The 27,646-nt window shown below is 35.5% G+C and overlaps 1 pseudogene; it reads left to right on the top strand.

Annotated features, from left to right (window-relative positions):
• The first annotated feature begins 1,267 nt into the window (after positions 1 to 1,267).
• The window catches only part of LOC106990063 (dysbindin-like), a 47,984-nt pseudogene continuing 21,605 nt past the window's right edge, over positions 1,268 to 27,646 (top strand).

Below are 27,646 nucleotides of genomic sequence, written 5' to 3'. Positions count from 1 at the left end.
CACCCTCCAGTTCCATCCACGTTGCTACAAAGGGCCATATTTCATTCTTTCTCATTGCCACGTAGTACTCTATTGTGTATATAAACCACAATTTCTTTATCCATTCAACAGTTGATGGATTTTTAGGCTCTTTCCATAATTTGGCTATTGTTGAGAGTGCTGCTATAAACATTGGGGTACAAGTGCCCCTATGCATCAGTGCTCCTGTATCCCTTGGATAAATTCCTGGCAGTGCTATTGCTGGGTCATAGGGTAGGTCTATATTTAATTTTTTGAGGAACCTCCACACTGTTTTCCAGAGTGGCTGCACCAATTTGCATTCCCACCAACAGTGCAAGAGGGTTCCCGTTTCTCCACATCCTCGCCAGCATCTATAGTCTCCTGATTTGTTCATGTTGGCCACTCTGGCGTGAGGTGATATCTGAGTATGGTTTTGATTTGTATTTCCCTGATGAGGAGCGACGTTGAGCATCTTTTCATGTGCCTGTTGGCCATCCGGATGTCTTCTTTAGAGAAGTGTTTATTCATGTTTTCTGCCCATTTCTTCACTGGGTTATTTGATTTTCTGGGTGTGGAGTTTGGTGAGCTCTTTATAGATTTTGGATACTAGCCCTTTGTCTGATATGTCATTTGCAAATATCTTTTCCCATTCCGTTGGTTGCCTTTTAGTTTTGTTGGTTGTTTCCTTTGCTGTGTAGAAGCTTTTTATCTTCATAAGGTCCCAGTAATTCATTTTTGCTTTTAATTCCCTTGCCTTTGGGGATGTGTCGAGTAAGAGATTGCTACAGCTGAGGTCAGAGACATCTTTTCCTGCTTTCTCCTCTAGGGTTTTTGATGGTTTCCTGTCTCACATTCAGGTCCTTTATCCATTTTGAGTTTATTTTTGTGAATGGTGTGAGAAAGTGGTCTAGTTTCAACCTTCTGCATGTTGCTGAAAAGTGGACTTATTTTAAAAATTAGTCTTAATTTGACTATCTTTGGTGGAAATGAAGCTGATTTTAGAGAACCACCTTTCAATAACACACCTTTGTGTATGTTAGATCCTATTTCTTATTAACTGTCTTTGAATGTTTGCCTATAAAACTGGACTGGATCCTAAATTCTGATTTCCTCTAAGGTCTGGATATGACTATACAAACTAAGGTTTCCAATTTTCTCCCATTCTCTTTATTTATAATCATTGAGAACTAAAAGTACTATTTTTTCCTGTAGCCCTGCCACCTGAAGCTAGGCAACTTGAGGTAATATTCAGAGAAAAATTGCCACAATGGCCCTAGACAATCTTCATGCCTGCAGCTGTATGGGCTATTCAGAAAGATCACCAGATACCTACAGGTAATTGAACACGTTTATTCCAGCTGTCCTGATTTGTAGATCAGCAATTGTAACATCTGAGATGTTCATGGTAGGGAACAGTTTCAAGGACAATGAAGAGCTAGATACAGTGATGACTCAGCTCTTGTCCATTGCAGAGGACCCCAGAACAATTGGGCAGATTAAGCTGCCGAGATGGCAGCCTATACAAGACTCCAAAACTCTATAATGACTTCAGTACCAGACACAGACTTCACTAAATAGCAACTCTAGTATTCCCTGGAGGTCCTGAGATGAGCAAATAATGGGACTTAGACACCATGTTGGCACTAAAGATGGCTAGAAATATAATAAATCCTTATCCCAGAACTTTTTATGGAAGAAATAATTAACCATATTCACCAAAGAACCCATTATGGGTGAGGTGCTACTCCAGTAGATCCAGAAATATATAGAGGTCCCAAACTTCAGAGACCTGTTTTAAAAATGTGACATTTTTGCTAAAAACAATCTTAAACAGGAGCCCCAGCAGTTCTAAAGGCTATACAACTTAGAGGCATCTTTACCTGGCAGACTTTACCATGGTGCCGAAAACAGGTAATTTTCAATATTTGCTGATCTATTTTTTAACATTTTTAATCGGAGTACAGTTGACATGTAATGTTATATGAGTTTAAGTGTACAACATAGTGATTCAACATCTCTATACCTTATGCTTATGACTAGTGTAGCTACATTCTGTCACCATACAATGCTATTACAATATTATTGACTGTATTTCCCATGCTATACCTTTTATCCCCATAACTTACTCATTATACATCTGGAAGCCTCTACTTTCTACTTTCTTTCAACCATTTTTCCCATCCTCCCACTACCCCTTCCCTCTGGCAACAGTTATCTGTATATTTTTGTCTGATTCTATTTTGTCTTATGTTTTTTGTCTGTTTTGTTCACCATAAAAAAAGTATGGGATTTTGCCACTTGTGACAACATGGATGGAATTAGAGGGTATTATAGCAAGTGAAGTAAGTCAGAATGAGAAAGATAAATACCATATGATCTCACTCAGATATTTGCTGGTATTTGTGGGCACCTTTACAAGCTGAGTTGAAGCTTTTCCATACTATTCAGAGAAAACTTTAGAAGTTGTAAAATTTTTAAGCAAAATCATTTTTAGGTTTGGATTGCCTCTAACCATGCAGAGAAACAATGGAGCAGTATTTATGGCAAAAATCACACAAGTAGTGTCCAATGCCTTGAGCGTTCAATGGAAGTTACCCTTCCTGGATGCCCTCAACAATCTGGAAAAAAAAAACCAGAAAAAATGAAGTTTGGCAAAGATATGCCAAGAAACCAACTTAACTTGGGAAAAAGCCTTACTAATTACCCTGAGGTAAGGTAAGGGTAGCCTCTAGAAGTAGACTTGGTTTAAGCCCCTATGAAATGTTATATGGAAGACTTTTTTGACACTCTTTTCATGACTTGATGGGGTTCACATTAGAGAATTAGATACTATCAGGTACATTAAGTACATAAATTTACTTCATCAGGTTTATGTACCCCACAGATGTGCTTTTATACCACCTGAATCTTGGAGACTTATTAAAGACTTGGAAGAGCAAGCACCCAGAGAACCAAATCCAACTTTGTTGGACAATACTTTTATGAGGTGCTGTTAACTACCAATTCTTCAGTGAAATCATAAGGGATTTAAGCTGTGGATTCATCACACTGAAGTTACAAAGAATCCACAGGTTCCCTATACCCTGTCAGCAAGGAGAACATCCACAAGAACACTGGTTGGACCAACAAGCCTCTGAGGGACCTAGAACTATTTGGGAGAATTGATCCAAAGAAATCCATCCGTGAGTACAACAAGCTATTTAGTTGCAACAAATCTCCGCTAAGGCTCTAGATAAAACATAGTATAAGCACTATTAACCAAAGTACAAAAATCTTGTTAATTTGGAATGTTGGGATTCAACCTTGAACTAAAGAATATGTATAAATGAGTGAAGAAGGGTTCAATTCCTATAATCGTGATCTTCACCCCATTTCAGCAGGAAGTAACTAGAGAGGCCATCATCCCAATTGCCTCAAGAATGAGAAATGATGAAAAGAAAGTGGGGGTTGGAAGCCTAACCAAAGGGGTATTTGGATTAAGAAGGGCAACTGCAACTTTTTACCCAGACCTTTTTTTGTTTGCCTTCCAATTGCCCTCACTCTCCTCCTTTCTGGGATGTGGTTTTAGGCTTGCCTTGTCTTTCTCCTGTTTGGCTGCCTCTCAAATAACCCCTTTCCTTGTTGCATACTTATGCCTCAGTAATTGGCTTTTCTGGACACTGGGCAGATAAACTTGGGTTCCGTTACAAATACCTTGAACCTGGTGTAAGGAATAAGATTGTTTAATATTGTTAGTACTGATATTGTTAGTATATTTTTGAGTGACAATTTTATTTGCTTTAAAATGTCTTTTAAATGTAATAATGTTTAAAGATGACTCACAGTCATGGTTTTGAAGCTAGTCATTTCTATTTCAGTAATTAGAATGCATTTCAAAAAAATTTCAATAAACCACTGAAGCTATTTATTGAAAAATATGTATTAAGTGTCAACAGTATCCAGTATTCTACATTCTTGAGTTACTGCAACAAACAAAGCACACAAGTTCTTGCTTTTATGAAATCTATAGTATACTTAGTGGCAAGAGACAAGAACAAAGTAAAACAATCGATAGATAATTTTAAAGAGTATTGTGATCAGAAAAACATTAAGACAAAGTTTTAGAACTGGTAAAGTGAAGTTACTTAGAGTGATACAATATAAAATTACATCACAGGAGTAATTTAGAACTGTCTTTAATGTCTCAAAAGAAATCTAACATTTGAAAAGATGAATAACTTCAATAATAGTTTCAGCTTAATGAGCCTTGTCAAACTGCTTGCTCAGAAATGAAATAACTTACACTCTTACTTTAAAACTCTGATTTGGACTAAAAATTCTATGGCATTCTTTTGGATAACTTCACTAAGGTACCTGGCCATTTAGATCTCAGGATGGGGGAATCAGCAGATCTGGGTTCTAGTCCCAGCCCTATACTAACAAGCTACCTGTCTTTGGAAAATCGTACCATTCAGTTGTAGGGATTTAGTTCCTCTGAATTCAGGTTTTCTCATCTGCCTACTGAAGGGCTAAGCCTAATGATATTTAATGCCTGTTAACATCGAAGGGTTGGGCTTCATCAGCGTAAGATGTTGGGGAAAAAGTTTTTGGTGAGAAATACAGTACACGAATATCAAAGCACATTGTACAAATTTAGATACAGAGGATTGAATACTTTTTTTGCAGTTTCTTTTTTTTCCTGTATTGTATCTTTTATTTAAAAAAAAGTTTTTGATATAATTTATTGTCAAATTGGGTTACACACAACACCCAGTGTTCATCCCAACCAGTGCCCTCTCAATGCCCATCACCCATTCCCCCCTCCCATACTCCCCATCAGCCCTCATTTTTTTCTCTGTATTTAATAATCTCTTACGGTTTGTTTCCCTCTGTCTCTAACTATTTTTTCCCCTTCTCCCCCCCCATCCCCGGTCTTCTGTTAAGTTTATCAAGATCCACATATGAGTGAAAACATAGGATATCTGTCTTTCTCTGACTGACTTATTTCACTTAGCATAATATCCTCTAGTTCCATCTATGTTGCTGCAAATGGCATGATTTCATTCTTTCTCATTGTCAAGTGGTATTCTATTGTATATATAAACCACCACTTCTTTATCCATTCATCAGTTGATGGACATTTAGGCTCCTTCCATAATTTGGCTACTGTTGATAGCGCTGCTATAAACATTGGGGTACATGTGCCCCTATGCATCAGCAATCCTGTATCCCTTGAGTAAATTCCTACTAGTGCTATTGTTGTGTTGTAGGGTAGTTCTATTTCTAACTTTTTGAGGAACCTCCACACTGTTTTCCAGAGCGACTGCACCCGTTTGCATTCCCACCAATAGTGCAAGAAGGTTCCTGTTTCTCCATATGCTCGCCAGCATCTGTAGTTTCCTCAGTTATTCATTTTAGCCACTCTGACTTGTGTGAGGTAATATCTCAGTGTGGCTTTGATTTGTATTTCCTTGATGATGAGTGACGTTGAGCATCATTGCATGTGTCAGTTGGCCATCTGGATGTCTTCTTTGGAGAAGTGCCTATTCGTGTCTTCTGCCCATTTCTTCACTGGATTATTTGTTTTTTGGGTATGGAGGTTGGTGAGTTACCAGTTTTGGTAACTAGCCCTGTACCAATTTTGGATACTAGCCCTTTATCCGATATGTCATTTGCAAATATCTTTTCCCATGCCATCGGTTGCCTTTTACTTTTGTTGATTGTTCCCTTTGCAGTGCAGAAACTTTTTATCTTGATAAGGTCCCAATATTTCATTTATGCTTTTAATTCCCTTGACTTTGGAGATGTTTTGAGTAAGAAATTGCCACAGCTGAGGTCAAAGAGGTTGTTGCCTGCTTTCTCCTCTAAGGTTTTGATGGTTTTGTGTCTCACGTTTAGGTCCTTCATCCATTTTGAGTTTATATTTGTGAATGGTGTAAGAAAGTTGTCTAGTTTCATTCTTCTGCACGTTGCTGTCCAGCTCTCCCAGCACCACTTGATAAAGAGACTGTCTTTTTTCCATTGGATACTCTTTCCAGCTTTGTCAAAGATTAGTTGGCCATACATTTGTGGGTCCAATTCTGGGTTCTCTATTCTATTCCATTGGTCTATGTGTTTTTGTACCAATACCATACTGTATTGATGATTACAGCTTTGTAGTAGAGGCTAAAGTCTGGGAATGTGATACCTCCTGCTTTGGTTTTCTTCTTCACTATTACATTGGCTATTTGGGGTCTTTTTGTGGTTCCATACAAATTTTAGGATTGTTTGTTCTAGCTTTGAGAAGAATGCCAGTGCAATTTTGATTGGGGTTGCACTGAATGTGTAGATTGCTTCAGGTAGTATTGACATTTTAACAATATTTATTCTTCTAATCCATGAGCATGGAATGTTTTTCCATTTCTTTGTGTCTTCTTCAATTTCCTTCATGAGATTTCTATAGTTTTCAGCATACAGATCTTTTACATCTTTGGTTAGGTTTATTCCTAGGTATTTTATGGTGCTTGCTGCAATTGTAAATGGGATATTTCTTGCTTTCTCTTCCTGTTGCTTCATTATTGGTGTATAAAAATGCAACCAATTTCTGTGCATTGATATTGTATCCTGTTACCATGCTGAATTCATGTTATCAGTGCTAGCAGTCTTCTGGTGGAGTCTTTTGGGTTTTCTATGTAGAGTATCATGATGTCTGCGAAAAGTGAAAGTTTGACTTCTTTGCCAATTTTGATGCCTTTTATTTCATTATGTCTGATTTCTGATTCTAGGACTTCCAACACTATGTTAAACAACAGTAGTGAGAGTGGACATCACTGTCATGTTTCTGATCTCAGGGGGAAAGCTCAGTTTTTCCCCATTGAGGATGATATTAGCTATGGGCTTTTCATATGTGGCTTTTATGTTTAAGTATGTTCTTTCTATCCTACCTTGAGGATTTAATTAACAGAGGATGTTGTATTTTGTCAAATGCTTTTTCTGCATCTATTGACAGGATAATATGGTTCTTATTCTTTTTTATTAATGTGATGTAACACATTGATTGATTTGTGAATATTGAACCAGTCCTGCAGCCCAGGAATGAATCCCACTTGATCACGATGAATAATTCATTTTACATGATGTTGAATTCGATTTACTAGTATCTTGTTGAGAACTTCTGCAGCCATGTTCATCAGGGATATTGGCCTGAAATCCTCCTTTATAGTGGGGTCTCTGGTTTGGGAATCTAAGTAATGTAGGCTTCAATAGAATGAGACCGGAAGTTTTCCTTCCATTTCTATTTTTTTGGAACAGCTCGAGAAGAATAGGTATTAACTCTGCTTTAAATGTCTGGTATAATTCCCCAGGGAAGCCATCTGGTCCAGGACTCTTATTTGTTGGGAGATTTTTGATAACTGATTCAATTTCTTCACTAGTTATGGGTCTGTTCAAATTTTCTATTTCTTCCTGCTTGAGTTTTGGTAGTGTGTAGGTGTTTAGGAATTTTTCCATTTCTTTCAGGTTGTCCAGTTTTTTCGCATAGAATTTTTCATAGTGTTCTCAGATAACTGCTTGTATTATAAGGGATTGGTTGTGATAAATCCATTTTTATCGTGATCTTACCTATTGGGGTCCTCTCTGTTTTCTTTTTGAGAAGCCTGGCTAGAGGTTTATCATTTTTTTTTCAAAAAACTCTTAGTTTCATTAATCTGTTCTACTTTTTTTTGAGTCTATATTGTTTATTTCTGCTCTGATATTAATTATTTCTCTTCTGCTGGGTTTCAGTTTTTTGTTATTTTGTTCTGCTTCTAGTTCTTTTAGGTGTGCTGTTAGATTTTGTATTGGGGATTTTTCTTGTTTCTTGAGATAGGCCTGGATTACAATGTATTGTATTACATTGTATTTTCCTCTTAGGACTGCCTTTGCTGCATCCCAAAGGGTTTGTATTGTTGCATTTTCATTTTCATTTGTATCCATATATTTTTTAATTTCTTTTTTAATTTCCTGGCTGACCCATTCATTCCTTAGTAGGATGTTCTTTAACATCCATGAATTTGGAGGTTTTCCAAACATTTTCCCGTGGTTGATTTCAAGTTTCATAGCATTGTGATCTGAAAGTGTGCATGGTATGATCTCAATTCTTTTATATTTATTGAGGGTTGTTTTGTGACTCAGTATGTGATCTATCTTGGAGAATGTCTCAGGTACACTAGAGAAGAATGTATATTCTGCTGCTTTAGGATGAAAAGTTCTAAATATATCTGGTCCAGGGTATCATTCAGGGCCATTGTTTCTTTACTGATTTTCTGTCTATATGATATGTCCATTGTTGTAAGTGGAGTATTAAAGCCCCCTGCAATTACCACATTCTTACCAATAAGATTGCTTATGTTTGTGATTGTTTTATATATTTGGGTGCTCCTGAATTCAATGTATACACATTTATAATTTTTAGCTCTTTTTGATGGATAGACCCCATAACTATGATGCCCTTCTTCATCTCTTGTTACAGCCTTTAGTTAAAAGTCTAGTTCGCCTGATGTAAGTATGGCTACTCCAGCTTTCTTTTATCTATCCATTAGCATGATAGATAGTTCTCCATCCCCTCAATTTCAATCTGAAGGTGTCCTCAGGTCTAAAACGGGTCTCTTATAGACAGCAAATAGATGGTTCTTGTTTTTTAATCCATTCTTATACCTTATGTCTTTTGATTGGAGCATTTAGTCCATTTACATTCGGTGTTATTATTGAAAGATATGGGTTTAGAGCCATTGTGCTACCTGTAGGTTTCATGTTTGTAGTGATGTCTCTGATCCTTGAAACATTTCACTCACAGAGTCCCCCTTAGGATCTCTTATAGATATGGTTTAGTGGTGATTAATTCCTTAAGTTGTTTTGTTTGTTTTTTGGGAAAACCTTTATTTCTCTTTCTATTCTGGATGACAGGCTTGCTGGATAAAGGGTTTTTGGCTGCATATTTTTCCTGTTCATCACATTGAAGATCTTGCCAGTCCTTTCTGGCCTGCCAAGTTTCAGTAGATAGGTCTCCTACACTTATGTGTCTGCCCTTATATGTTAAGCCCTGTTTATCCCTAGCTATTTTCAGAATTCTCTCTTTGTTTTTGCATCTTTATCTTTGTATCTTTTGCCAGTTTCACTATGATACGTCATGCAGGAGATTGATTCAAGTTATATCTGAAGGGAGTTCTCTGTGCCTCCTGGATTTCAATGTCTGTTTCCTTCACCAGATTGGAGAAGTTCTCAGCTATGATTTGTTCAAGTACACCTTCAGCCCCTTTATCTCTCTTCTTCTTCTTCTGGAACTCCTATGGTACAGATATTTTTCCATTTCACTGAATCATTTAGTTCTCTAATCTCCCCTCATGATCCAGAATTTTTTCTTTTTCTCAGCTTCCTATTTTTCCATAATTTTATCTTCTATTTCACTTATTCTCCCCTCTGCCTTTTCAATCCTTGCTGTGACCGCCTCTGTTTTATTTTGCACCTCATTGATAGCATTTTTTAATTCATCATTACTATTTTTAGTTCCTTTATCTCTGCAGCAATAGACTCTCTGCTGTCTTCTATTCTTTTTCTCAAGCACAGCAATTATTATGACTATTATTCCAAATTCTTGTTCAGTTATATTGTTTATAACTGTTTTGAGCAATTCTTTAGCTGTCATTTCTTCCTGGAATCTTTCTTGAGGAGAATTCTTTTTCATCATTTTGGCTAGTTTTCTGTCCCTTCTGTGTTTTAAAAGCTTGTTATGTGCCCTGCACCTGCAAGCACTATTATTGTAAAGAGGGATCATACACTGTCCAGGGCCTGACCCTTCAGGAGGTTTTTGGAGAATGTTACTTGCTGTCTCTTGTGAGTTTGGTTACTTTATCTCCCTACTTGTAGTGATGTTTTGGACCCTGCACCAGGTGAGCTTTGATTTGTTTGTTGAGGTAGCCCATGTTAGCAATTCCACCTTGAGGAAGGGGGAGTTTGAGCAGCCACATTTCAGAGAACCATAAGAAATCTGGGCTGAGAGATGTGGAATCATGAGAAAATCCTAGCCAAGAACAGGGCATTGCTACAGGCAGAGAGAGGCAGAGCCCACAGCCACCAATCACCATGCCGCTTTTCCTTTTCTTTCTTTTGCAGTTTCAAGTTTTTACTTAGATTCCAGTTGATTAACATACAGTGTGATAGTTCAGAAGTAGAGTTTTGATCTTTCACTTACTTATAACACCTAGCACTCATTACAAGTGCCCTCCTTGATGCCCATCACCCATTTAACCCACCCCACTGCCCACCTTTTCTCCAGCAACCCTGTTTATTCTCTATAGTTGAGAATCTGTTTTTACAGTTTGCTTCTCTCTCCCCCTGCCCATGTTCATTGCTTAAATTCCATATACGAGTGAAATCATATGGTATTTTCTTTCTCTGACTTATGTTGCTTAGCATAATAGACTCTAGCTCCATCCATGTCATTACAAATGGCAAGATTTCATTCTTTTTGATGGCTGAGTAATAGTCCATTATATATGTGTATGTGTGTGTGTGTGTGTGTGTGTGTGTGTGTGTATATATATATATTTGATGAATGGATATAGAAGATGTGTATGTACACATACATATCCATTCATCAATGAGGCTTTGGCCCCTTTGCATAATTTGGTTATTGTTGATAATGTTGCTATAAATATTGAGGTGCATGTTCCCCTTCAAATGAGTATTTTTGTATCCTTTGTGTAAATACCGAGTAGTGCAAGTGCTGGGTTGTAGGATAGTTCTATTTTTAACTTAAAATTTTTTAAAGTTTATTTATTTTAAGAGAGAGCATATACATATGAGGGAGGGGCAGAGATGGAAAGAGAGCATCCCGAGCAGTCTCTGCACTTCCAGATGAACCCAGGGCTCAAACTCACAAAACCACAACAACATTACCTGAGCCAAAAACTGAGACAGACTTTAACCGACTGAACCACCCAGTTGCCCCTATTTTTAACTTTTTGAGGAACCTCCATACTGTTTTCCAGAGTGACTATACCAGCTTGCATTCCTACCAGCAGTGCAAAAGTGTTCCCCTTTCTCTGCATCTTCACCAACATCTATTTCCTGAGTTGTTAATTTTAGCCATTACAAGTGTGAAGTGATATCTCATTGTAGTTTTGACTTGTATTTCCCTGATGAGTGATGCTGAACATCTATTCATGTGTCTCTTAGCCATCTGGATGTCTTCTTTGGAAAAATGTCTATTCATGTCTTCTGCCCATTTCTTAACTGAATTATTTGATTTTGGTTGTTGAGTTTGGTAAGTTCTTTATAGATTTTGGATACTAACCCTTTTTTCCAATATGTCATTTTCAAATATCTTCTTACATTCCATGGGCTGCCTTTCAGTTTTGTTGATTATTTCCTTTACTGTGAAGAAGTTTTTATTTGATTCAGTCCCAATAGTTCATTTTTGCTTCTGTTTCCCTTGCCTCAGGAGATACACCTAGTAAGAAGTTGCTATGCCTGAGGTCAGAAAGCACAGGTTGCTGCCTGTGTTCTCCTCTAGGATTTTGATGGTTTCCTGTCTCACATTTAGTTCTTTCATACATTTTGAATTTATTTTTGTGTATGGTGTAAGAAAGTGGCCTAGTTTTCCCTACACCATTTGTTGAATAGACTGTGTTCTATTGGATATTTTTCCTACTTTGTCAAAGATGAGTTCACCATATAACTGTGGGTCCACTTCTGGGTTTTCCATTCTGTTCCACTGATCTACATGTCTATTTTTGTGGCAGTACCATACTGTCTTGATCACTACAATGTTGTAATATAACTTGAAAAAGGAAAGCAAAGCTGGAGGCATCACAATTTTGGACTTCAAGATTGCTTTGGCTATTTGGGGTCTTGTGTGATTCCTACAAGTTTTAGTATTGTTTGTTCTAGCTCTATGAAAAATGCTGGTGACAATTTGATAATGATTTCATTAAATGTGCAGATTGCTTTGGGTAGTATAGACATTTTAACAACATTTGTCCTTCCAATCCATGATCATGGAATGTTTTCCCATTTCTTTGTGTTGTCTTCAATTTCTGAACAAAGTCCAAGAAAATGGGCCTGGTAAGGATAAGTTGTACTTGAAACACTTTTCTGAGGTATAATCAACAGGATTTTCAGTCAGTCGGTCATAAAGAGGGAAAGGGTTGAGATAATTTTCAATTACTGAGCTTTCTACCTTGGAAAATGGAACAGTAAATGAATTTAAGAAAATTGAAATCCTACTATGCATCTTTACCAATCACAGTAGTATGAAACTAGAAATCACAAGAAAAAGCCTGGAAATAATACACACACTTGGAGGCTAAACAATGGGATACTAAACAACCAATGTGTCAACAAAGCAATCAAAGAGGAGACTAGTTCCTTTAGGTATAAGGTTACATGGTTTATTTGAGCTTTTTCTTGTTCCTTGAGGTAGGCCTGTATTACTATGTTTTTTCGCTTAGAATGGCTTTTGCTGCCTCCCAAAGATTTTGGACTGGTTTGATTTTCATTTGTCTCCATATATTTTTTTTAATTTCCTCTTTTAAATTTATTCAGGCTTGTTTTGTGGCCTAACACGTAATCTATTCTGGAGAATGTTCCATGTATACCTGAAAAGAATGTGTATAGGGGCACCTGGGTGGCTCAGTTGAGCATCTATCTGACTCTTGATTTTGGCTGAGGTCATGATTTCACGGTTCATGAGATTGAGCCCTGTGTTGAGCCCTTCACTGGTAGCATGGAGCCTCCTTGGGTAGACTATTCTCATTGGTAGGTGTATGTTTCCTACCCCCACCCCCTTCTCTACATGTTAAATTAATCATGTCCTTCCCTTGTGGCTTACAAGGTTTCTGCTGAAAAATCAGGTTTTCCCATGTAGGTCACTTTTTGCTTCTTTTTTTGTGATTTTACAATTTCTTTGTCTTTGATGTTTTAATTATGATGTGATGTGCCGTGGACCTCCTTGCATATATCTTGTTTGGAACTCTCAGTACTTCTTGGACCTTGAGGTAGGTTAGTGAAGTTTTCAGCTGTTATTTCTTCAAATCAATGTTTGTTCACTTGATGTTATCTAAGAGATGTCTTGACTTATTCTAATTTAGGCAGAATGGTTCCTCTTAAACTTGCTGCAGTGTTCTTATGTATCCTTTCTTTGGTATCTGGCAGGAGCTATGTTTTTATGTTAGTTATTCTTTTAAATTCCGGCTTTTTCCTGAATGAAGAAAATAAGAAATAAGATGACAAAAAAAATAGAAAGTACAAAAATGAAAACCACAAAGTAATCCACAAAGTAAAACCACAAAGTAAAAAAACCAAAATTTATAATTTTTAATTCATACATAATACAAAAGATAAAACAACCCATGGTTTATTTTCTATGTTCCAGTACCACAAAGGATGGTGTGGGCTTGAGAACTCTGGGCTCACAGTGTTTGCCAACTCACACTGAGCACCAGATCTGTTGATAATGGCATCTGGACCCCACTCTAGTCTAGGCTTTTAAGGTGGGGTAGTAACAGTTTCCCACCCCCTCCACTCCCTGATACCTGGAGCGTGTTCTTGTAGCACTTTGCATTGCTTGGTGTAGTTCTAGTTTTGTCTTTCTTGTGCTAGTTGCTCTTTTAAACTGTGGCTATTTTCCTATTTCCAGAGACAAAGGAATCTATGCCTGGTTGCTCAATGCTATCCCTCCCTATGACCATTCCACTGCTTTGGAGTTTCCTTTGTTACAGTGTCTCTTGTTCTCTTTTGCTATTCTATCTTTAGTTGTGTAGAAGATGTTTAATGTGCCCTCAATTCTTCTTCAGGAGGAATTATTGTATAGTTATAATGTGGTGTGTTTCATCCAGGAGGTGAGTTCAGGGCCTTCCTATGTTGCCATGTTAGACTGGAAACTGTTCAACTCCATGAATGGCTGTTCACTGAAAAACAAAAGTATCTCTAAACAAGGTTTTAAAAGATGGGAATTACTAGTTTTACTGAGCTTAGTTGCCATAGTCACTTGCTATTACATGAACAGGCTTTGTCAGAGCATTTCTCTTAATATCATTTTCACATGGAACTATACTTGTAGAAAATGTTTGATGTTAGTATGTTTTAATGATACCATTGGCCAATTACATCTGATATTGAACAGAGAAGTGATTTCTATGCAACATAAGGTTGTTTTTCTTTTGGAAATTAAATGGAGAAATATATTCTTTGTCATATGATCTATTTTGGTTTACAAACAGAATATGTATAATTATTTAAAATTTACTGTTAATACTTCAAAGTTGTACTTTTTCTCTTAAAGTCCTGTATTCCCATTTTTAATATACATTTTTATACTTAAATATTATGAATGCCTTGATGGAATAACCATACCTGCTGTGTGTGTGTGTATGCATATCTATATATCATTTTATGGAACACATACAAAGTTTGATTATAATGTAAAAAATGATACTTTGAAAATTAAGGTCAGAAGTGGTGAGATATTGGTGAAAGGGTACAAATTTCTGTTGTAAGATGAATAAGTTCTGGTGATATAATGTATAGCATGGTGATACAATAGTGTTAAGAAGAAGATCTTAAATGGCACCACTACATATGCAAAATAGGAAATTATGTGAGGTAGTGAAGGTGTTACCTGTCAAAGTTTATATATGCTTTATCAAGTGCTTAAACTTACACAATGTTGTATATCATTTACATCTCAAAAAGGAAAAAAGAAAACGTTATGGTATATGAATGAAGTCCATAACAAATACCACAAACTACCCCATTTATATGAAAGGTCCAGAATAGGGAAATTCATAGAGAATAAAAATAAAATAGTGTTGGTCTAGAGCTAGGAGGGTAGAGGGATGTGGGTAATAAGTGCTTATGTGTACAGGGTTTCCTTTTGGGGTGTTATAAGTGTTTTATAATAGTGGTGATAGTAGTGCAATTCTGAATAAACTAAAATATACTGTACATGTACTTTTTTTTATTTAAAAAAAATTTATAATGTTCATTTTTGAGACACAGGGAGACACAGAATCTGAAGCAGGCTCCGAGGCTGTCAGCACAGAGTCCGGCGCGGGGCTCAAATTCATGGACCGTGAGATCATGACGTGAGCCAGTCAGACGCTTAACCAACTGAGCCACCCAGGTGCCCCAAATATAGTGTACATTTTAAACGGTGATTTTATTGCATGTATATCCTACCACAATATAGCTATTTCTTTAAAAGGAAAATCAGTGGAAGGATAGTTTCTATATATAATAATTTAAGAAAATTAAACTTGAATTTTATTTTAATGTAACTTACACTAATCTACCCGTGGCAAAAAGAAAATAGGAAAAAGAGAATGTAACTATTTTAATTACAGTAAACGTCACAGAGTTATCAATAATAATGAGGCTTCTAAAAAAAAGAGAATACCAAATGTGTATCCAGTAAGAACATTTAGCTAAATATGGCACATGAAAATGCATTTATTCTCCCTGTTAAAATGAAGGTAATGTATTGTAATGCATATAGTTCCAAGCAAAGTGTTTGACATAAAAATCATCATTTATTCTGATAGACCTGAATTGGATTGGTAAAAGGGATCAGATAAGTGCAATGGAGAGTAGCAGTGGGCCAAAGGAAAAAATATAAGGTATTAGAAGATTCTCCATATGGACTGGCTATCCAATTCCTCTTATCCAAATTCTTCAGTTCAGCATATTCCCTTAAGCAGAAATTTTTGCAGTATATTTATTTAAAAAGCTGAACTATCCCAGACACAAAATCTTAAGCTATCTATATCAGGTCCCTTGTTCAATCACCCTAGAATAAAGCCTTACAGTGAACAAATCTTCTGATTGAAATACACTTTCCAAGGTTTTTCTTAATGACTTATTTTGAAATTTGAAAGGATGACCATGAATTTTATTCCACTTGAGGAAATTTCTAATGGAAATATCAGAAAGCACAGTAGGCAGATAAAGGTGTCTGGAGAAACACTGACAATTCAGAGCATACAAGAAAATTTAAATCAAGAAAAACAATGCAACATATTGCATGTATTACATCCATGCAGAGAAGAGCAGTATTTTTCTGAATAATATATAGTCAAAGAACAAAATACTTTAGGGCAAAAGACCAGACAGCAGGCAATGAAAGATAATTAAAGGAAACTTCAAATAGATACACACTCTGTCAAAGAAAAAATGAACATGGACAGTTGATAGAGGGACTTATCAACGAAGTCCTGAAAAGGATAGGAATTATCAGTTTGAAAGCATAATCCAAATACCTAAATTTAAAACATTTAGAGAAGTCCTAAAAACTTGGAGTAAGACACAGGATTTAGGAATACCAAGAATTACAATCATAGTATCGTTGGTCTCCCAAATACTAGTTGTTAGAATACACAGAATAATTTAAAAACATTTTTCTATCAGGGAGTGAAGGAAAAAAAACCTGTTATATTTTCTAGCAGATATATATGTAATTTATATAAATTTATTTATCAGATTATAAGAAAGATAATAAGAAAAGTATTTTCTTATAAATGATTAAGTGATTAATATTCCATTTTAGTTTTGTTGATTATTTCCTTTGCTGTGCAGAAGATTTTAATTTTTATGAAGTCCCAATAGTTTATTTTTGCTTTTTTCTCCTTCCTCAGAAGACATACCTATTAAGAAGGTGCTATGGCCGATGTCAAAGAGGTTACTGCCTGTGTTCTCCCCTACGATTTTAATGGTTTCATGTCTCATATTTAGGTCTTTAATCCATTTTGGATTTTTGTGTATGGTATAAGAAAGTCGTCCAATTTTCCCAACACTATTTGTTGAAGTGACTGTCTTTCCCACTTTGTCAAAGATTAATTGATCATATAATTGTGGGTCCTGCACAGCGAAGGAAAAAAATCAGCACAACTAAAAGGCAACCTATGGAATGGGAGAAACTATTTGGAAATGATACATCTGGTAAAGGGTTAGTGTCTAAAACATATAAAGAACTTCTACAAAACACAGCATCTAGTGAAACATAATACAAGTAAAAATGGGCTGAAGACATGAATAGACATTTTTCCAAAGAAGACCTACAGATGGCCAACAGGAACATAAAAAAATGCTCCTCGTCCTTCATAAGCAAAATACAAATCAAAACTAAATGAGATATTACCTCACACCTGTCAGAATAGCTAAAATCAACAAAAGAAACAACAGATGTGGAGAAAGGGGACTCTCTTGCACTGTTGTAGGGAATGCAAACTGGCGCAGCCACCATGGCAAATGGTGTGGAGAGTCCTTAAAAAGTTAAAAATAGAACTATCCTATGACCCATCAATTGTACTACTAGGTATTTACTGAAAGAATACAAAAATACTAATTCAAAGGGCTACATGCACCCCTATGTTTATAGCAGCAGTATCTACAATAGCCAAATTATGGAAACAGTCCAAATGTCCATCAGCTGGTGAACAAAAGATGTGGTGCTTATATGCATGGTGGAGTATTACTCATCCATAAAAAGAATGAAATCTTGCCATTTGCAAGGATATGGATGGAGCTAGAGAGTCTAATGCTATGCGAAGTTTAAGTCAGAGAAAGACATTTGCCATATGGTTTCACTCATATGTGAAATTAAAGGAACAAAGCAAATGAGTATAGGGGGAAAAAGAGAGGGTGAACCAGGAAACAGACTGTTCACTCTAGAGAACTGATGGTTACCAGAGGGGAAGTGAGTGGCATAATGGGTGAAATAGGTGATGGGGATTGAGGAGTACTCTCGTGATGAACACCGGGTGTTGTATGTAAGTATCAAATCACTAAGCTGTACAATGAAACTAATTTAACACTGTATGTTAACTGCAATTAAAAAAAAAAGGTTTAATATTCCTAGCACCTTTTCTTCATAAGCTCCTGGAAGAGTGCAACCAGACCCAAGTGAAACAGTGAGACTGAGAAACAAAATAGTAAGTCTGCCTTTTGGGCAAATAAGACAAACAAAAAGTATATGTATTTAAACTATGACAGTACTAATAGGTCAAAATAAGAATTGGTGTTTGCAGATTTATAGGTGAAACATAAAGCAGTATTATCACCAAACCTTGCAACATTGCACACAAGAAAAAAGAATCATAGTGAACTACATAGATAACACACCCATGAAATTACTGATTCACTCAGAAAGTGGGATATAACTAAGGAGTAAACAGAGACAGAAGTGTATTGTGTTGGGGTAAAAAAGCTAAATGTTCATCTCTAATTGATCAAAATAGAGATATAAAATTATCTGGAAATATCAAGGTAAGTACCAGGATAAATGGATTACACCATTAGAAATTTTACCTTGTCATAGAACTGATAACATAGAAGGATGAGATAAGATTGTTAAGACTTATACTGCTAATTGTATATCTCTAAATAATAATTACATATGTATATATAATAATTACATAATTACTATGTATATTTATATATCTATATCTATTTGCTATTTTAATAAACATAAAATTTGTATGCATTTACCTTGTTATTTCCCAGCACAGTTGCTAACATAAGAAAGCTGTTCAATTTGATGTTAGCAGCATTTTTTGGATTCAATGACTTTCTTTGGCTGATGACTTCTAGGTCCAACTGTGACTTGCTTTCTTAGCACACCTGTCAATCTTAACATTATCAATTTTGGTAGTCTATTTCTTTCTATTTCATAAGAAACTGTTAAACAGAAAAGGATATAACATTTCTCAAGTACGGTAATTGAACAATGTTAAAGAATAACTGCAGTAAAATGCTATTAATGTCAAAACAACCTTGGAAAAATATGGATTATTTCTTAAGTGACGCTCCATGCAATTTAAATAACTAAAGGAAAAAAATGTGACAATTGCTATCATTAAAAAGTGACATCATCTGAATGTTTTTGAATATACATATGTTGCTAAAATACTATTAGGTTTTATTTCATAATCATACTAGGAAAACATCAATACTAGATACAGCTTTGTATCAGGAATATTCCATTCATACTAATGATCAGAAATATAAATTAGTCTATATTTATGAAATACAGATATAAATCAATCTAGATTAAGGATTGTGATTACATTGCAAATTTTTTTCTCTGATTTGGTGTCTATTCTTTTGGCAAATAACAGGAACTTGAAGTTGTAATATAACTGGAATTGATACGCACATTTCAAAGTTAAGAACAATTTGATAATTACTGCTAAATAAACAAAATGAAAGGGACTTCAACGATTTTGCTGCAAATCATTACCAAAATCTTACATTAAAGCAAGGGATAAGTAAGTACTTATTTGTATTAGTTGAATAGAGAAGAAAATTGATCCCTTACATGTAAAGTAAATAATGAAAGAAAAAATACCTCAGAGGACACACAGAGAGAATGTATTCTATTTGTTGATGATTATAAATTTTGCCAGGTTGAGTAAACTTATCTAGTGATAAAACACAGGGGATATGATGCATTTGAGTAATGCACTTAGGTTCCTTAGTTCAGGCCTCCTGAGATTGTTTTGTAATTGGTATTTTCAAATAAGTAGTTCACTATTTTCTGCAAAGACCAAAGTGCTAAAGATTGTGTCAAAACATAGGAGGAACATACAAATATGTAGATCCTTTGGCCTTCTATAAGGAGATGATCATTAAATTTTAATGTTTCATAGGCTTTCTTTAGAATCAGTTGTCAGATACTGAATCCAAAGTAAAATCATGACATTTAAAGGAAATAAAATACTTCCAAAAGTTTAAAAATAATTTAAAAAGAGAAGAGGCAATTTTGTTGATGGAAAAGATCAACATTTTGGCACTAAAACTGAAGATTTATCCACATTAGCATCCAAAATGAAGCATTTTTCCCACTGTCCCAGTAAACAAATACCCTTGTGATATTCTACACATATAAATAGGGGTTATAAGGCTTCCACACTTCAGCCACCATAGGCACAAGGACATTAGGGCCATATCCTCTGATTAAAGATAAAAGTCTGCCAAACATTTCTTTTATAGGTGAGTATCTCAGACATTTGAATTTCCATGTAAAAGACTTCATTAGGACACTGCTTATAGACAGAGAAGATGTTGTTAAAAGATGTTAAAGTTTTGATCTGTGGACTGTTAAAGTGTCCTTCATAGAAAATTGAAAGTACTCACTGTGTTAAAAGATTGGCAATATCTCTAACTTTGCCTTAGCCCACGGGAATGACTAGAACAAGGCCTTTCCTGGGCCTCTAGAAGATTTGGAGATTGTCAAGAATTTCTGAGAATAGGAGTCCATATCTGCAAAGATACAAGAACTTGCCTGAGAAAACAAACTCCGTATATGTGAACTTGAAGAAATGGAGGTGTGGATTAGGATTTTTCAACATTCACATATACCTTTATGTAGGTAGAGAGATTGGAGAATAGAAATTTATGAGTGTGGTTATTAAGCAACTAAATGTAATAGAAAATCTGTACAGTGGGAAATTTTGAAAATGTTATTCAGTTGTAGATTTTATACATATTTTGCTGTTGTTTCCTTTGTGTAGCTGAGTTTATAAGACTTAACTTTATAAACTTGAACTAAATATATTCTAATACAACCACAATTTTGTGTGTGTGGGTAGTGAAGACAATATGAATGACAGATATTACGCAGTGATATAAAAGCTTATAATCTGCAGAATTTATAATTTTTCAATTATATTTTAGGAAATATTTAAATATGATTTATGCATTTTTCCATGTTAAATATGTTTTATGGTTATTTGTAAAGAAAATATGTGCCAGTTTACACATACAAGGACACTGGCAGAAACTACCTTGAACACTCTCCACCTAACTTGCTAATAGCATGCTTCATCCCTGTGCTCTTCTGTGGGTCCATCCCTTCTAACCAGCTCTCAGCTGTTTTCCAAAGATGGTACAGGCATCCTCCAAGCATATCAGTCCAAACTTTACTAACACCATGACCGGCTACCACAAACATGACCTTGGCAAGAGTCCATCAAAAGCCATACCACAGACATGACAGTGTACAAGCAGCCCAGAGGCAAATATGACTTTGAAGTAACCCTTTCCCTGGGGATTAGGGAAGATACCCACCTAAACCACTCTTACTGTGGCCCCAGCACTGGACAGGAAGTAGACATCTGTTCTGAGAGCAGGCCCTGCCTACAAAAAAAAAAAAAAAAAAAGATTCTCAGAGGACAACATAGGGATTATGTCCTACAGTTCTATACAATGGTAGCTTTGGCAAATGCCTTGTCTGAATCAACTCTGGCCCGAGGTTACTCTAGACTACTAGTCATTAACAATAAAGGGACTAGGGGTGCCTGAGTGGCTCAGGTGATTAAGCATCTGACTGTCGATTTCAGCCCAGGCCATGATCTCATGGTTCATGAGTGAGCCCAGCATCAGGCTCCATGCTGATGGTGTGGAGCCTGCTTGTGATTCTCTCTCTCCCTCCCTCCCCCTTCAGCAGCCCCTCTCAAAATAAATAAACTTAAAAATTGTTTTAAAAATACAGAGACTAAAACCTTCCCCACAACAGGCAACAAGCACAATTGTACATGACTGGACTAAAGACAAACAGCTCAGCCACAAAGCACACAACACACATCGGAGATAACTCTGAAGTGCCAGGTTCTGGTTGATAGGAAACATTTTACTACGGGGCATTATAGGACATCATACTCAAAAGGACACTACTTACAAGAATAGGAGACTTAGCTGACTTTCTTAAAACATTCCTCTGTCTCATCATTTTGTCTGTTCTATATGTCCCAAATGAAAGACAGGACAAAATCATAGCAGGAGAGGTAAACAAAGATAAGTGATACATATGAGAGAGAACTTAATTGTCTTAAAGATACTCACTGGACTTGAGAAAAGAGTGGAGGATCTCTGTGAGACCCACAATAAAGAGAAAATATAAAAAAAAGAACCAATCAGAGATGAAGAATTCAATAATTGAAATTACAAATACACTAGAGGGAATAAATAGCAGATTAGAGGAAGCAGAAGATACATGAGTGACTTGAAGGACAGAGTAATGAAAAAGAATGAACCTGAAGAAGGAGAAAGAAATAAAGAATAAAAAAATGAGAATAGATTAAGGGAACTCAGCAACACCACCAACCATAATAACATTTGCATTATAGGAATTGCATAAGGAGAAGAGAGAAAAGTGGGCAGAAAATGTATTTAAAGAAATAATAGCTGGCAACTTCCTGAGTCTGGGAAAGGAAACAGAAATCCAGATCCAGGAGGCACAGAGTGCCCCTAACAAAATCAACTACAGGAGGTCCACACCGATGTATAGTAATTAAAATGGCTAAAAGACTGACAAAGGGAGAATTTTAAAAGGGGCAAGGAAAACAGTTACATAGAAGCAGAACCCCATAAGGCCTATCAGCTATTTTTCATCATCAACATTGCAGACCAGAAGGGAGTGTCATGATGTATTCAAAGTGATTAAAGAAAAAACCTGCAACCAAGAATACTCTAACAAGTAAGGCTATCATTCAGAATAAAAGAACTAGTTTCCTAGACAAAGATTAAAGGAATCATCACCAATAAAGCAGCCTTAGAAGAAATGCAAAAGAGGATTCTTTGGGAAGGAAAGACCATAAACAGGAGTAAGAAAAGTAGGAAACACAAAAGCAGTAAAATTAAGTATATCTATAAAAATCAGTCAAGGGATTCACAAAATAAAAGGATGTAAATTATGATACCATATACCTAAAATATGGCAGGGAAAGGAGTAAAAATTTAGTGCTTTTAGAATGGGTTCAAACTTAAGTGACCATCAACTTAATATGCTCAAGATGTTATATACAAACTTAATGGTAACCGTAAATCAAAAATTAATATTTGCAAAAAAATGAAGAGAAAGGAATTCAAGTATATCAATAAACAAAGCCAGCAAACTGTGAGAGAAGGGAGCAAGAGAAGAACTACAGAAACAACTATAAAACAAGTAGCAAAATGGCAATGAGCATCTACCTATCAATGATTACTTTGAACATAAATGGACTAAACGCTCCAATCAAAAGGCATAGGGTGATGAAATGGATAAAAACGTAAGACCCATCTAGATGTTGCCTACAAGAGACTCATTTCAAATCTAAAGACACATGCAGAATGAAAATAAAGTGATGGGAAAGCATTCATCATGAAAATGGAAGTGAAAAATAAAAGCCAGGATGGCAATAATTACATTGGCGAAAATAGACTTTAAAACAAAGACTATAACAAAAGATAAAGGACTATATAATCATAAAAGGAACAATCCAACAAGAAGATATAACATTTATAAATATTTATGCACCCAACAGTGAAAGAACCCAAATACATAAAGCAGCTATTAACAAACATAAACAAAGTAATCAATAGTACAATAGTAGGGGACTTTAAAATCCTACTTAAATCATTGTATAGATGATCCAAACAGAAATCAACAAAACAGTGCCTTGGAATGACATATTGGAACAGATGGATCTAACACATGTATTTAGAACATTCAATGCTAAAACAGTGTAATACACATTGTCTTCAAGTGCACATGGAATATACTTCATAATTGATCACATGTTAGGTAACAAGCCTCAACAGATTAAAAACGATTAAAGTCATACAATGCATCATTTCTGACAACAATGCTATAAAACTAGAAATCAACCACAAGAAAAAATCTGGAAAGAACACAAATACATGGAGACTACATAACATGCTACCAAACAATGAATGAGTCAACCAAGAAATCAAAGAGAAAGTTAGACATACACAGAGACAAATGTAAATAGAAACACAATCATCCAAAATCTTTGGTATGCAACAAAAGGTGTTCTAAGAGGGAAATTTATAACACAGGCCTATGTCAAGGAGCAAGAAAGATCTCAAACAACCTAACCTTACATTTAAAGAAACTAGAAAAAGAAAAAACAAAACACAAAAGCAGTGAAAGGAAGGAAATAATGAAGATTAGAGCAGAACTAAATGACATCTAAACTAAAACACCACCACCACACAGGAGAACAGATCAATGAAAGCAGGAGCTAGTTCTTTGAAAAGTTTGACAAAATTCATAACCCTTTGCCAGGCTTATCAAAAAGAGACAGAGAGAGGACAAAAACAAACAAAATCAGAAAAGAAAGAAGAGAAATAAAAACCAACATAACATAAATACAAAGAGAATATTATGAAAAATCATATGGCAACAAACTGGACAACTTAGAAGAAATGGACAAATTCTTAGAATCATACAACTTCCAAAAATAAATCAGGAAGAAATAGAAAATTGGAACAGATTGTTTACCACCAATAAAATTGAATCAGAAATAGAAAACTGGCAACAAACAAAAGTCCAGGACCAGATGGCTTCACAAGTGAATTGTATCAGGTTTTTTGTTTTTTTGTTTTTTGTTTGTGTTTGTTTTTTAAAGAGAGAGAGAGTGTGAGTGGGGAGTGGGAGAGAGAGTGAATCTTAAGTAGGCTCTGTGCTCAGTGTAGAGCCCAATGCAGGGCTTGATCCCTCAACTCTGGGATCATGACTATTACTTTTTTCTTCCTAAACTATCTCCAAAAATAGAAGAGGAAAGGGACTTCCAAATTCATTCTATGAGGCTAGAATTACCTTGATACCAAAAGCAGATTAAGACATTACAAAGAAACAAAAAGGTGGGGGGGGGGGGACTACAGACCAATATATCTGATATGTATAGATGGAAAACTCTCAACAAAATATTAGCAAATTGAATCCAATAATACAGTAAAAAGTCATTCACCATAATGAAGTGGGATTTATTCCTGGGTTGCAAGGGTGGCTCAATATTTGCAAATCAATGTGATATATCAACAAGAGAAAGGATAAAACTACATGATCATTTTAATACATGCAGAAAAAGCATTTGACAAAGTAAAACATCCATTATGATAAAAAAAAACTGTAACAAGGTAAGTTTAGAGGGAATATACTCAACATAATAAAGGCTGTATATGAAAAACCCAACAGCTAACATCATTTCAATGGTGAAAAACTGAGAGCTTTTCCCCTAAGTTCAGGCACAAGGCAAAGATATCCACTGACAACTTAAAAAATTAATTTATTTATTTTGAGACAGAGAGAGAGTGAGCATAAGCAGGGGAAGGGCAGAGAGAGACAGAGAGAGAGAATCCCAAGCAGGCTCCATCCTGTCAGCACAGAGACCAACACGGGGCTTGATTTCATCAACCACGAAATAGTGACCTGAGCCAAAATCCAGAGTAGTGTTGCTTAACTGATTAAGCCACCCAGGTACCTGTACTATCAATGCTTTTATTCAACATAGCATTGGACATCCTAGCCAAAACAGACAAGAAAAAAAATAAAAAGCATCCAAATTGGTAAGGAAGAATTTAAACTTTCACTATTTGCAGCTGACATGATACTACTATACATAGAAAATCCTAAAGATTCCACTGAAATCTCCTAGAATTTAAACATGAATTTAGTAAGGTTGCAGGACACAAAATCAATATTCAGAAATCTGTGGCATTTCTACACACTAATACTGACATAGCAGGAAAAGAAATTAAGAAAGCAAGCCTATTTACAACTGCACCTAAAATAATAAAATACCTAGTGATAAACTTAACAAAGGAAGTGAAAGACCTGTATTCTGAAAAGTATAAAACAGTGAGGAAGGAAATTAAAGATGACAAATGGACAGATATTCCTTGCTCATGGATTGGGAGAACAAATATTATTTAAATGGTCATACTACCCAAAGCAATCTACAGGTTATATGTAATCCCTGTCAAAATACCAACAGCACTTTTTATAGAACTAGAACAAATAATCCTAAAACTTGTATGGAATTGCAAAAAAAAAAAAAAACACCGAATAGCTAAAGCAATCTTGAAAAAAGAACGAAACTGGAGATATCACAATCTCGGATTTGAAGTTATACTACAAAGCTGGAGTAATCAAAAGTAAGATAATGACACAAAAGCAGACACATAGATCAACGAAACAGAATAGAGCCCCCAGAAATAAACCCACAATTACATGGTCAATTAATCTATGACAAAGAAGGCAAGAATATGCATTGGGAAAAAGGCAGTCTCTTCAACAAATGATGCTGGGAAAACTGAACACCTACATGCAAAGAAGGAAACCGGACCCCTTTGTTACACCATACACACACACACACACACACACACACACACACACACACACACACACAAACTCAAAATGGATTATGAACCTAAATGAGAGATCTGAAACCATAAAAATCCTAGAAGAGATAGCACAGGCAATAATTTCTCTGACATGGGCCATAGCAACTTTTTTCTGAATATGTCCCCTCAAGCAAGGGGAATAAAAAAACAAAAGCAAAAATAAACTATTGAGACTATATCAAAATAAAAAGCTTCTGCATAGCAGTCAAAAAAAGGCAATGTACTAAAATGATATTTGCAAATGATATATTTGAAATACAAAATATATAAAGAACTTATACAACTGAATACCAAAAACCAGATAATCCAATTAATAAATGTGAAGATGTGAACAGACATTTCTCCAAAGAAGACAAACAGATAGCCAAAAGATACATGAAAAGACGACCAACATCAATCATCAGGGAAATGCAAATCAAAACTATAATTGGATATCATCTCACACCTGTCAGAATTAAAACAAAACACAGGGCATGACAAATATTGGCGAGGATGTGGAGAAAAAGGAACCCTCATGCATTGTTGTAAATATTATTTAAAAAACCCCTTTATTTAACAAATTTGAGTGGTTAAAATGGTCAAATTCTTCAAAAATAACCTATATCTTCACCATATTTTATACACATGAAAAGTAAATGTAAATATTATTTTTTAAAAAAACCTTTATTTTAACAAACTTGAATGGTCAAAATGGTCAAATTCTTTAAAAAAAAAAAAAACCCTACATCTTCACCCCATTCTGACACAAGGTGAAATAAAATATTTATAATAGGTTGATATCTATTTAAAGAAACTGAGTATGAAAACTCTCACATAAGAAATAAAATTCACAGATCACTATTTTGTCAAATTCAATTTCAATTAAACCTTAATGAAAAAAAAACATACATACACACAAAACAACAATCTTATACAAACTCTTCCAGAATAGAGGACACTTTCCAACTTCTTTTGTGAGGCTTAAGAAGCCAATTTTGTATTTTCACCTTTCCATGTCGCTAAGGTAGTAATACTTTCATCATCCTAGCCTCCCTGAGTTATTACAATGGACAGAATTCCTTCTCTGAACCATGCTGTGTATGTAGTGTGAATAAGAAATAGATATTTGTAGTGTATGTTTAGTCATTCAGATTTTGAGATTTTTGTTATTTCAGCATAATTTATCTCATCCTGGTACCGATTCTGAATGTGGAGAGAAAATTAAAGAGATTGGTAGTATAATATTCCATAGTGGAATCTGCATGGATTAAAGACATAAATGTTAAAGATAAAATGAAAAAAATATATATAAAACAATCTATTGTTCTAGAGAAAATAATTTCTTTTTTTAAAATGTGTTTATTTTGAGAGAGAGACAACATGAGAGGGAGAGGGAGAGGGAGAGGGAGAGGGAGAGGGAGAGAATCCCAAGTAGGGTTGCCACTGTCAGCACAAAGCCCGATGTGGGCTCAAATCCACAAACCTCATGACC

The sequence above is a fragment of the Acinonyx jubatus genome, chromosome C2 (genome assembly GCF_027475565.1).
Source record: "Acinonyx jubatus isolate Ajub_Pintada_27869175 chromosome C2, VMU_Ajub_asm_v1.0, whole genome shotgun sequence".
Classification (NCBI taxonomy): Eukaryota; Metazoa; Chordata; class Mammalia; order Carnivora; family Felidae; genus Acinonyx; species Acinonyx jubatus.
Note: the sequence above shows the minus strand (reverse complement) of the source record. Positions and strands in the feature narration are given on the sequence as shown.